Source organism: Loxodonta africana, chromosome 5, assembly GCF_030014295.1.
Source record: "Loxodonta africana isolate mLoxAfr1 chromosome 5, mLoxAfr1.hap2, whole genome shotgun sequence".
In the NCBI taxonomy this organism is placed as follows: Eukaryota; Metazoa; Chordata; class Mammalia; order Proboscidea; family Elephantidae; genus Loxodonta; species Loxodonta africana.
Window position 1 is genome coordinate 91,886,115 of NC_087346.1, and position 12,263 is coordinate 91,898,377.

Genomic DNA, 12,263 nt, shown 5'->3' on the forward strand with positions numbered 1-12,263 from the left:
CTCTGTTGGCCTTCTCATCAATGTCGCCCGGGCTAGGAGCTTCTCTGAGCAGGAACCCTGGGTCCAAAGGATGCGCTGTCCTCCCGGTGCTTCTTTCTTGGTGGTATGAGGTTCCCTTATCTCTCTGCTTGCTTATCTCTTCTAGAGATTGCCTCAAGACACAATCCAATCTTTAGATTGAGTCCTGCTCACTAACACAACTGCCACCCACCCTCCCTCACTAACATCACAGAGGCAGGATTTACAACATATAGGAAAATGACACAATACCTGGAATCACTGCCCAACCAAACTGATACACACATTTTTTAGGGGACATAATTCAATCCATGACACTATTCAAACCATAAAATACAAATCAGACTAGTTGCTGTTGAGTTGACTCTGAATAATGGCAATTCCATGTGTGAATAGAGTAGAATTGCGCTCCATGGACTTTTCAATGGCTGTGATCTTTTGGAAGTTGATCACCAGACCTTTCTTTCAAGTCACCTCTAGGTGGACTTGAACTGTCAACCTCAGTTAGTAGCTGAGCACTTAACCATTTGTCCCACTGAGGGAACCCTTTCAAGCCACAATCATCCTCATAACCTCTTAGACTCATGGTTCACTTCTTGTTTTTGTTTTTTGCTTTTTTTCTTATGGTACATATCTAGTATTAGACTCTCTCAGATACTCTTTCTCCAGAACTACCATGTCAGAATGAAATCTGACCAGTTTAAATGGCACTCAGTAAACCGAATAAGAAATGGCATTTCTGTACTGATGAGATTTCATATTTAAAATTTTATTATTTCAAAATTATTGTAACTTACCTGATAATACCAATCATTGTATTTCTAACAAAGTCAGTGCACATTTCCTGAATTTCTGGTAGATGTGGGGTATAGTCCTTTTTAATAGTTGATACTATTAGGAAAATACCAGGAAAGATGATGTCAAGTCAGAAGGTGCAAAATTATCATTTATTACCTTTGGAAATTATGTAAGTAAACATTCACTGTACTTTTTTATTTTAGCACTTAATAGGTTATTTGGCACATTAGAAGCACTCAATAAATGTGGAATTAATTACCTCTAGTCCTTGCTGAGGACAGGGTTAGAGGAAGGAGAAAAGGAACACAGCACTGAAATTTATATCATCAGTTTATATTAAAATGGATTGAAGTACTTTGTCACATATCACTTTCAAAAATGTATTAAATTCTCACTGATGCAAAACAAAAACAGATAACAACAAATATTGGAGAGGATGCTGGGAGATTGGAACACTTATCCATTATTGATGGGACTACAAAATGGCACAACCACTACGGACGGTATGATGCTTCCTCAAAAAATTGTAAATAGAATTACTTTATGATCCAGCAATCCCACTCCTAGGTATGTACTCTAGAGACCTAATAGAAGTGACACAAACATATGCACACATATGTTCACTGAAGCATAATTCACAACAGCAAAAAAAAAATGGAAGCAGCCTAAGTGTCCTTCAGTAGATGAATGAATAAACAAAATGTGGTACCTGCGCACAACGGAATACTATGCAACCATAAAGGACAAAGATAAGTCTGCAAAAGATAACATGAATGGATCTGGAAGACATAATGTTGAGTGAAATAAGTCAATCACCTAAGGACAGTTATTGCATGATCCAATTTTTATGAGAAGGTAGGAATATATATATATATATATATTCACATACATTCACAGTATGGATTACACCTCAACATAAAGAAAACAAAAATCCTCACAACTGGACCAATAAGCAACATCATAATAAATGGAGAAAAGATTTAGGTTGTCAAGGATTTCTTTTTACTTGGCTCCACAATCAACACCCATGGAAGCAGCAGTCAAGAAATCAAAAGATGCATTGCATTGGGCAAATCTGCTGCAAAAGAAATCTTTAAAATGTGAAAAGCAAAGATGTCACCTTGAGGACTAAGGTGTGCCTACTTAAGCCATGGTGTTTTCAGTCGCGTCATATGTATGTGAAAGCTGGACAACAAATAAGGAAGATCAAAGAAGAATTGACACCTTTGAATTGTGGTGTTGTTGAAGAATATTGACTATATCATGGATGGCCAAAAGAACAAAGAAAACTGTCTTGGCAAAGTACAAACAGGATGCTCCTTAAAAACAAGGATGGCGAGACTATGTCTCACATACTTTGGATGTATTGTCAGGAGGGATCAGTCCCCCAAGAAGGACATCATGCTTGGTAAAGTAGAAAAAAAAAGGTAAAGTAGAGGATCACAGAAAAAGAGGAAGACCCTTAAGGAGATGCATTGACACAGTGGCTGCAACAAAAGGGCTCAAGCATAGCAAGATCATGAGGATGGCACAGGACCAGGCAATGTTTCATTCTGTTGTGTATAGGGTCAGTATGAGTTGGAACCGACTAGACAGCATCTAAAAACAGCATATATTCAGAGACCAATATTCATGGGTGGTTACCAGGATGGGTGGAAGGGGGAGGAAGAATCACTTTCTAGATTGTAGATACTTGTTATTTTTGATGATGGAGGAAGTAGCACAGAGCGTGCGTGTAATGAGCCCATCCTGACTAAAGTAAATGATGTCGCTACGAAGCACACAAAAGAAAAATATATTTGTGGTAAACATTATGACATACAAAATTTGCAAAGAGCACTGGTGGCACAGTGGTTAAGTTTGTGTGGAAAAATAGGACGTATATAATTTGGAGGAGCATTGGTGGTACAGTGGTTAAGTGCTCAGCTGTTAACCAAAAGGTCAGTGGTTTGAACCCACCAGCCACTATTCAGGAGAAAGGAGTGGCAGTCTGTTCCCATAAAGATTTAGAGCTTGGAAACCCTATGGGGCAGTTCTACTCTGTCCTATATATAGGGTTGCTGTAAGTTGCAATTGACTTGACAGCAGTTTTTTGTTTTTGTTTTTAAATTTGTAATTTGGCAACAACACCAACAATAACCAAAAATCAAATGAATGGTCACATATGTAGGCGTATATGCATGGACTGCCAAAAGAATGAACAAATCTGCCTTGAAAGAAGTACAACCAGAATGGTCCTTAGAAGCAAGTATGGCGAGACTGCATCTTACATACTTTGGACGTGCTGACAGAAGGGATCATTCCCTGGAGAAGGACATCATGCTTGGCAAAATACAGGGTCGGTGGAAAAGAGGAAGGCCCTCAACCAGGTGAGCTGACACAGTGGCTGCAACAATGAGCTCAAGCATAACAACAATTATAAGGATGGCACAGGACCAGGCAGTGTTCTGTCATGCATAGGGTCACTATGAGTCAGAACTGACTCGACGGCATCTAACAACAACAACAAAACCTATCTCGAAAGTTTCTTCCAAATTATTTAATATTATTATAGTGAGGGATTGAGAGATGAATATTTCAAAGGAGATAATTACACATCTGTTTGATTGTAATCTATGAGGAGAGTAATATTTGAGACTTAACCCCCCCTTCCCCACCTTTCTGTAGACCAAAGAAAGCATTCTGGTGTGCATATCTCACAAAAGAGACAGCCACACTTTACAAAGTCACGACTAACTTACACCATCCATTTCCTATGAATTACATTTTTACAAGTGGCATTCATGCCGTATACACACTGGATTTTCTATACACAAACCAAATTATTTGATCCTCAAGCCAACAAGTGATCATTCCAAATCATAATTTCATATATAAACAGGTTTACTACAATCCAGAAGTTAATCACACTCAAATGAATTCATTAGCTAACCAACATATTTGTGATAAAACTCCAATCTGTTAGGCACACAAAATTGTCTGGAATTGGATTTTGTTGTTGTTAGAACCATATGGTAATCTTTTTTTCCAAAAGCATATTTGGAAGGCCACGTGCTGTGGATTTCATTTGATAATATATTTTTTTTTAATTTCTTTGCAAAGATTCACTTGTCTATCCATTCCAAATTATTACAATTAAAGAATGAGAAAAAGGAATTTAAATTTTCAAGATTTTGTTAGTAGTGAATAAATTACAAACGTATAAGAAATCTGTGCTTGTGTAAATAAATTTACTAGACATTGTCTATATTGTTGATGTTGTTAGTTGCAGTCTAGTCAATTTTGACTTACAGTGACCCTGTATGCTACAGAGAACTTCTCCCTAGGGCTGTCTGGTTATAATCTTAATGGAAGCAGATCACCAGGCCTATCTCTCAAGGTACCACCAGTGGATTCAAACTGCCAACCTTTATGCTAGCAGTCTAGAGTAAACTGTTTATCGCACCTAAAGAACTAGACCTTGTCTGTACATAGAACATTTTACTAATCCCTGAGAGGATATGTAAACATAAGAATTACCTCCAAAATCTATTATAGGAGCTTCTACCCAAATAGAGAGATAAGACATTGCTACATTAAGCTATGTGGAATAAATAAATAAATAAATAAACCACATGTATTTAAGTAATGAACAATAAATGCTAGATATCATTACTGTGAGTGGAAGAGTTTTGGCAAAAGATACCTAGAGAAACTGAGAATAAGTTTGTCTTTGACAAAATACATTGCTTCAATATAGATAATGAAGGGAGGAAGGTTTCCCAAACATGGGCAAAGTAACCTTTTTTTAAGGAGTTGGGAGAATAAATAAGAGAAGATGAAGAAAACGGTTAGGTTAGAAAAATAAGTCGATTCTGGGAAAAGCAGAATTTATAATTGTTTTACAATCTGTTCAGATTTTAGAAAGCTTTAAAAGGTGGATGAAAGTGTCAGGCATTTTACAATTTACAAAATGGCAACATTGGTAGTTTAAAAATAAGAAGCAAACTATTTTTTTTTAATAATTAATCTCATCTTTGTGTATATACACTCTGGGCAACCACGGGAATACTCTAAAACACTAAAACTTTTAAAGCAGAAGAAAACTGACATTTAAAAAAGAAAGAATCAAGGTATAAGGTGCTAGGAATATTATTTGTTTTTTGTTAAATAAGAATGTATTGCTATAAAAAATAAAAATACCCAAAATTGATTTGTTAAAGATAATATTTCAAAGAGAATGTGGTTAGGAGATGATTAAGTCATTAACTGGAATAATGGTTTGAAAATAACCTGGTTATGTTATTTGGGAGAGGAAACCTTTACAGAAGGTGTAAGATGGAAGTGACTCAGGAAAGAAGAGGGCGATGAGCTCAGAGAGCTACCTCAGCATGAGGTGGTGATCAGGTTTTATTCACCTGAACATTGAAAGGCCAGAAAAGCTGTCATTTTAATAAGGTATAATGAGTAGTCTTGCTAGTGGCAAGCATAAGAACCCTGTGAGAGCTGCTCCTCCTTTGGATGTTACTAAATTGACTTCAGTGGGTCTTTAGAGATGCCCAGGATGCTTTCCATATATTTATTTATGAGATTGGCCTAAAAGAGATTTAATGTGAATTGCATACTTAAAATGTAAGACTGTATAACTCAAAGTAGGTACACACAGAAAAATAAAAGGTAGTAAACCAAACAATATTGGGTATGGGGCTTGTTTATAAATTTATAAATGTCATTGTTTCTCAATCATTTGCTGCTAGTGGACCAATTCAACTCTATACTTTCTAGTAAATTCCCAAGGGTAAGAAACAATTTCACATTTCTTTTACTCTTTTCAGTTGCATATTTGAGATTAAACCCTTCTACGGCTTCAGTCTTCTTTTGGACAATTTAAATGGTATTAAAAAATATATATATGGGTGTTTATAAGCATTACCTTCAAGTAATTTCATGCTACCCTGGAGGTCCTCCTCTTTTATTAGAAGGTAGTCATTGTGATTAATTTTTCTGTTACCACATTATTTGCATTATCACAGGTAGAGCCATGCTTTCTATTACCAGAGGGTTTTTGTTTGTTTTGTGTGTATGTGTGTGTTTGTTTTCAATTATCTTTTAAACAGCTGTGTGTAACTTGGTACCTGTTGTTACTTTGTAGTTAAGAAGATCGAAGAAGTTTTTTTAATTATGGCAGCACTTCATGTATTTATAACAACAAAATGTTATCTTATTGCCCATTAGTTTTCTCTTCATGTATTAGTGAAATATTTGAGCAACCAATTGATTCATGACAACTGGTAATATTTCAGTCTGCATTATTATGCTACTTTTATTTGGATTTTTCCTCTTTTAAAGAGTTAATTAGTAGGACACATAAGCTGGAATATGTTTCTCCTTTACTTTTTTCTCTATTTTATAACGGGCCTCCAAATTGTCTTATTCATAAAATTCACATTTTTTTTGTTTCCAACAGAATTTTTAATAAATGAAGTATTTTAACACTTGATTACCCATTACTTTATTTTCTTTCAAATTATGTCAAGTGAACAGATGGTAATTTCCAGAGAATTTCATGACAAATTAATATTTACTTCCAAATTTCACAACAAATTAATATTTACTTCCAAATCACAATGTTTTCAAATTAATGTCACTAAATTTACAGTTTCTGTTTGTTTTTGGACGTATTTTAAAATGGAAACCATAATTTAGCCAGTTCTTCTCTACCAAGAACTCTCTTTTGGGAGAAATCTTCATGAGTAAACCCACTGCCGTTGAGTCAATTCTGACTCATAGCGACCCTATAGGACAGAGTAGAACTGCCCGACAGAGTTTCCAAGGAGTGCCTGGCGGATTCAAAGTGCTGACCTCTTGGTTAGCAGCTGCAGCACTTAACCACTACACCACCAGGGTTTCCTCTTCATGAGTAGCAGAAAGCTAAAACCATCACATATTCCAATATCAAGAGTTCAAAATCATGAACTAACTGGCACTTTAATATTTCTGGTAAGTGGTACATGTTAGTAACATGTAACATTTTCTTTTCTTGATTTTCAAAGTATATGAATCATTGATAAAAGAAAAATAGCCTAGGAAAAATTTATAGTAACAAACTATCTTTGACACAGAATAAGATACTTTGTCTCAACATTTTTGCAGGTCCAGATCCAACAAGAAAACAGAAACCATACCAGGGATTTCAATGTAGGTTATTCAATATAAATAGTTGGCTATAAATTTATTGGAAGACATACGAGCAAAAAGAGAACACAGAAGTAACCCAGAGCTCGAAACTATAAAAAGTAGAGCTGGGAGAGCTAAAGGAAGAGGTTAGGTTGTCAGATCCTAGGATCTCTGAGGACGGCTATCAGAGATCTGGGGCTCAGGTTCTGGAGAATGATATGTAAGCTGTCAGGGCTGGTCCCGCTAGGCAAGAATAATGAGCCTGGTTCTAAGAGTTAAAAAGGAAGCTTGAGGAAGAAACATCTGTTGCTTTTGGAGGGAAGAGCTGTTGATATATTTGGTCCAGTTGATTCTGACTTGTAGTGACAATATAGGACAGACTAGAACTGCCCTACCAGGCTTCTAAGGCAGAAGTCTTCAGGGAAGCAGACTGCCATACCTGTCTTCCACAGAGCAGCTGGTGGATTTGGACTGCTGACCTTTCAGTTAGCTTCTAAACACATAACCACTAAGCCACCCAAAAGCCTTGGGGGGAAGAGCTACTGCTGCACAATACTGTTACTAAAACCAAACCCATTGCCATTGAATCGATTCCAACTCATGGCAAACCTAATTGTTACAAACAGTAAAACTGAGCCATAGGGTTTACTTGATTGTAATCTTTATGGAAGTATGTTACCAGGATTTTCTTCTGCAGTGACACTGGGTGGATTTGAACTGTCAACCTTTAGGTTAGCAGTTGAGTGCTAACTGCTTGTGTTACCTAGATACCTTGTAATATTGTTAGGAACAGCAAAAAAAAGTTGGAAAACAGTTCTTCAACCCTCCATGTACCTTCCAATCTCCTTCTATTGCCTCCAATTTCAGTCGGAGAGGTAATTGGTAAATAATCATTAAAGTTTGTCTTTTTGGCTACTCAATGTCCAAGTACATACTTCTACAACTATACTGAATTTATATGACAAATATAAACATTGTGTTTCTGCCCAAGAAAACGCAGCTCTCTTTATTACAAATTAAGTTTCTCTCTCTTTCTTTGCCAAAGAGGAAGACACGCATTTCCAGATACCATGGTATTGCTCTCTCGGCCTCAGCCACAGTACTCATATTCATCTTCTTGTTTAGTCGCAATCCCGTCTGAATACCATGCAACCCAAAGGTTAACCAACTATCCTTACATAAAATAATAAGGGAAATGGATGAGGGAAATAAATATTGGTTCTAAGAACCAATATATAAATAAGTGGCGTATTATTTTTGAATAAATTCTGGTTCAAAATATAACCATAAAAGGTCATAGCTGAAACATTGAATGACTGATGGTAAGCAAATTGTACATCAACACTAAGCACTTGTTTGTTTGTTTTTTTTTTATAATGTGGTATAAATTTTGCGCTGTTGTAGACTAAAGACAATTTACTTATCTGAATTCTTGTATTGTTTTTTATTTTATGTGTACTTTATATATACTTTCCATTGCATAAGTTTGGAGGAGACACACCTATTCTCCCATCTGTGACATGTTATATTTTTGATTTATAGCACATTACTCTTCTACCTTAGAATTGATAAGTTCTTGGAGTTTCTCCTTAAGATGGACATTTCCACCCATCATTTAATTTACTGTAAAGATATTTCCATGTTCCCTGGTATTCTTATTTAACACTTTGCATAAACTAGACATAATTTTCATCCATTACAGCTTTGATAATGCATGTGGGGACGTTCTCATACACACTCAGCAGCAAGGGTAAAATAATGCTGTAACAGAGAACTAAAGTCCCAAATATACAGGCTATTATTTCTCTGCTTTAATTTTACGGACATCTGAATAATACAACCACATAAGAAATGATTAATAAATGCAGCCTTTTGTTTACTTAATCTAGTTAATGGTGAGTTATGCTACATGGCAATCTAAATACCCCACTGGCATGGCCTTTTTAGATTCCTTTTTTCCCCTGGGATATAAAGAGCAAAAATAAATAAATAAATAATTTCACACTTTTGAACTCAGTTTAATTTCAAACCACACAACCATGAACTCTTCAATCCTAGGAACTGATGATCACAGAGGGAGCTAATCCTTTCATCACAGAGTTGAAGAATTATTTTGCTTTGTGCAATTGTACTGGATAAATTGTGACAGATCTTCAATTTCCATTTATTTTCTAATCAAAGGAGTCATTTCCTTGCACTGTTACTGGTGTGAGTAGTTCAGGAGGAAGAAACAGAATCAGCAGGAGTAAAGTATATGTCACTTGAAATATCAATTATCCCCTAAATTTTGTTGAAAATTAAGATGAAAGTTTATCTATTAGCTGAGTCAAAGCCATTTATATATATATGAAAAGTTCAGTGGCTAAGTTTGTGGCTTTTTAGAACTCTAAAACGTTTTAGTTGCTACTATTTAGTTGCAATATTCATGTGCAAGACTGACAGGTATATGTTACATACTTGCTATGAAGTGGAAAAGAGAAAAAATAGAAAGTGAAAAGAAGAAAATGTGTAGAAGATACAAAAAATATAAAAAGTAAAGAAAGACTTTCACCTAGTGAGAAGCAACTTATCTTAAATTCAAGGTGTCAGATAATATAAATGTTTAAGATTTCTCCATATCACAGAATATCTTTTTTTTTTTTTTTTTTGTATTGTGAGGTTTCAGAAACCCTAGTGGCATAGTGGTTAAGTGCTACGGCTGCTCACCAAAGGGTCAGCAATTCAAATCTGCCAGGCGCTCCTTGGAAACTCTATGTGGCAGTTCTCCTCTGTCCTGTAGGGTCACTATGAGTTGGAATAGACTCGACGGCACCAGATTTGGTTTTGGTTTTTGGTGTGAGGTTTCACCCTTGAAGGAGATTAGTGTTGGCAACCACTCTTATCCATGTTTATTCTCCCCCATCATTTTCTATTTTAATGACAGTGGCTATTACTTATTGAACTCTTACTGGATATATGAAAAACACACTACAATCATCTCATGTAATCATTATAACACTTTGAAGTACTATACGCAGTATTATAATCTATGCAGCATTATAATCTCTGCTTTAGATATATAAGGGGTAACTAGGTTAAGTAACTAATCCAAGATACAGCACTGCCTTGAGCCCTATTGTCCCTGGGTTACACAAATGGTCTACTGTTGGCTACCTACCAAATTGGTGGCAGTATAAATCCACCCAGTAGCACTGTGAAAGAAAGCCCTGGTGATCTACTTCCCTAAGATTAAAGTCGTTGAAAACACTATGGTGTGCAGTTCTGCTCTGAAACATGTGGGGTCACCATGAGTTCAAGTCAGATATGGGTTGGGTTATTTGTTTAGTGCCCAGGAATTTGAAATATGGGCCCCCTCTGAGCAACCACAGCACTTACCATCACAAGTAAGTTGAAAAACAGATAACTCTGGCTGCGTTTCATATTGACTCGCTCCTATCGCCTGGGACCTTGGTCCAGTGAACACTCTGCACACCAGGCCTGGCATCCCTGCCAAGGTCACACAAACTCTTATTGGTAGAACTGAGATTCAGTTACTCCAGAGCTTATGTTTTTAACTACTAAAGTCTTCAGACACTTTGCTAACTCTCAGAAATATTTTAAACCTCAGTTCAGTTGTCTCTTCTTCCTCCTTCTCTAGGGACCCACTCTGAATAATCATCTCTCCCATGATCTTCCATCACTTCTTATAGATATTTCTGCCATGAAATTATCATATTAATTGTGACTGTAAATTTACTGGCAAAGATTATCTCAGAACGTGCGCAGAGGTGGTCACATATTAACGGTCAATAAAGATACATTATATAAGAAAAGGAAGTGGCATTATTCAAATGAAAGTCTGGTAAATGTACCTCATGAGCCATCAGAGCCAAAAGGCACTTACTCCTGAATTTGAAAGTATGAAATAACACAAAACAAACATAGAATATATGAAAGGACAATTCCTACCATCAGTCTATCCCAGTTCTGTGTACATTGGAGAATAGACATAAGAGTTTGAATGACCCATACAGCAGAGCTGGACACACTCAACTCTCTCTTCTGCTTCACTGTCCTCTCTTTAGGTTTTTCTCTTTTATACTCTATTTCAACTTGTTCGTGTTCTATATTTTATTGAGGTAAAGGATTATGTTATCACTTAAATGAGACCAAAATATATACTGACTTCAATATATAAGAACCTTAGTATGAAAACAACTCAGAATACCCTCTGGCCTGTGTGCATTTTGCTCTTTGGTATGACATTTAAAAGAAAGATAAGAAAATGGAGCACCAATTTTTTTTTTTTAAAGTTACTGTTCAGTTGACATTTCTAAATAGCATGGGATTATAATAATATTAGATGTAACTTGACTAATCATCTTACATTTGACCTCAATTTGTGAGCATATCTATAATCACAGGTGATCAAACCCTATTATTTTATCAGAGTTTTAAAATACCACTCAATAATAACATCTCTATAAGCAATTTAATGTTCTATACTTATGCTACATATTCTATGTTAAAATTTTTTTTAGCCTCTCATTTAGGTGGCTAAAATATATGGAAATAGGGATCATGATATGTTTCGTTGGAGTACTTAAATTTAGTCTACGTGCACATTAGGCAAAAGATGAAAAGTCCCATAAAGATGTCACATATCTCATAGGTATTTTGCCCTTGGATATATTTCTAATTGAGCGAATGTGTTTCCCACATAATTAGCAAGAGGTGTAAAGTCTGGGTGGAATTATATAGACCCAAATGTATAGCCAACTCCAATAAATTGTGCTATATTTCAGTTTTTAAGTGTTGGCTTTCCAACTGACTTCTTCTCTACAATGTATGGGTAAATGGGTTTAATAGATAGTTTTTGTTTTTGTTTTTTACTACACTCATGAGACTCTGAAAACTAGCTCTTTAGACAACTCTAGAATTACACAAAGGCATAAATCATTATTACCCAATAATTGGCAAAGGCCAAACTAATAGATGTGAACTGGTTACAGAATATAAATGGTAACATATACGTTAGCATAATGCCTATCCCATACAAGCACAGTTTATGGGCTTTACACATTTCTCCTAATTCTCACATCAACCATATGGAGTAAGTTATATTATTATCCCAATTTTATACATGAGAAAACTGAGCCATAATGAGGGTAAGTAATTTGTCTAAGATCACAAAGTAAGTGACAGTCTGGATTCATTCCCAGGCAGCCTGGCTGCAGAATCCATGTTCTTAAACTCTATGCTACTATACCTGCCTAGCGTCTAGTATTGCACAAATGCAAGATAATGTGATT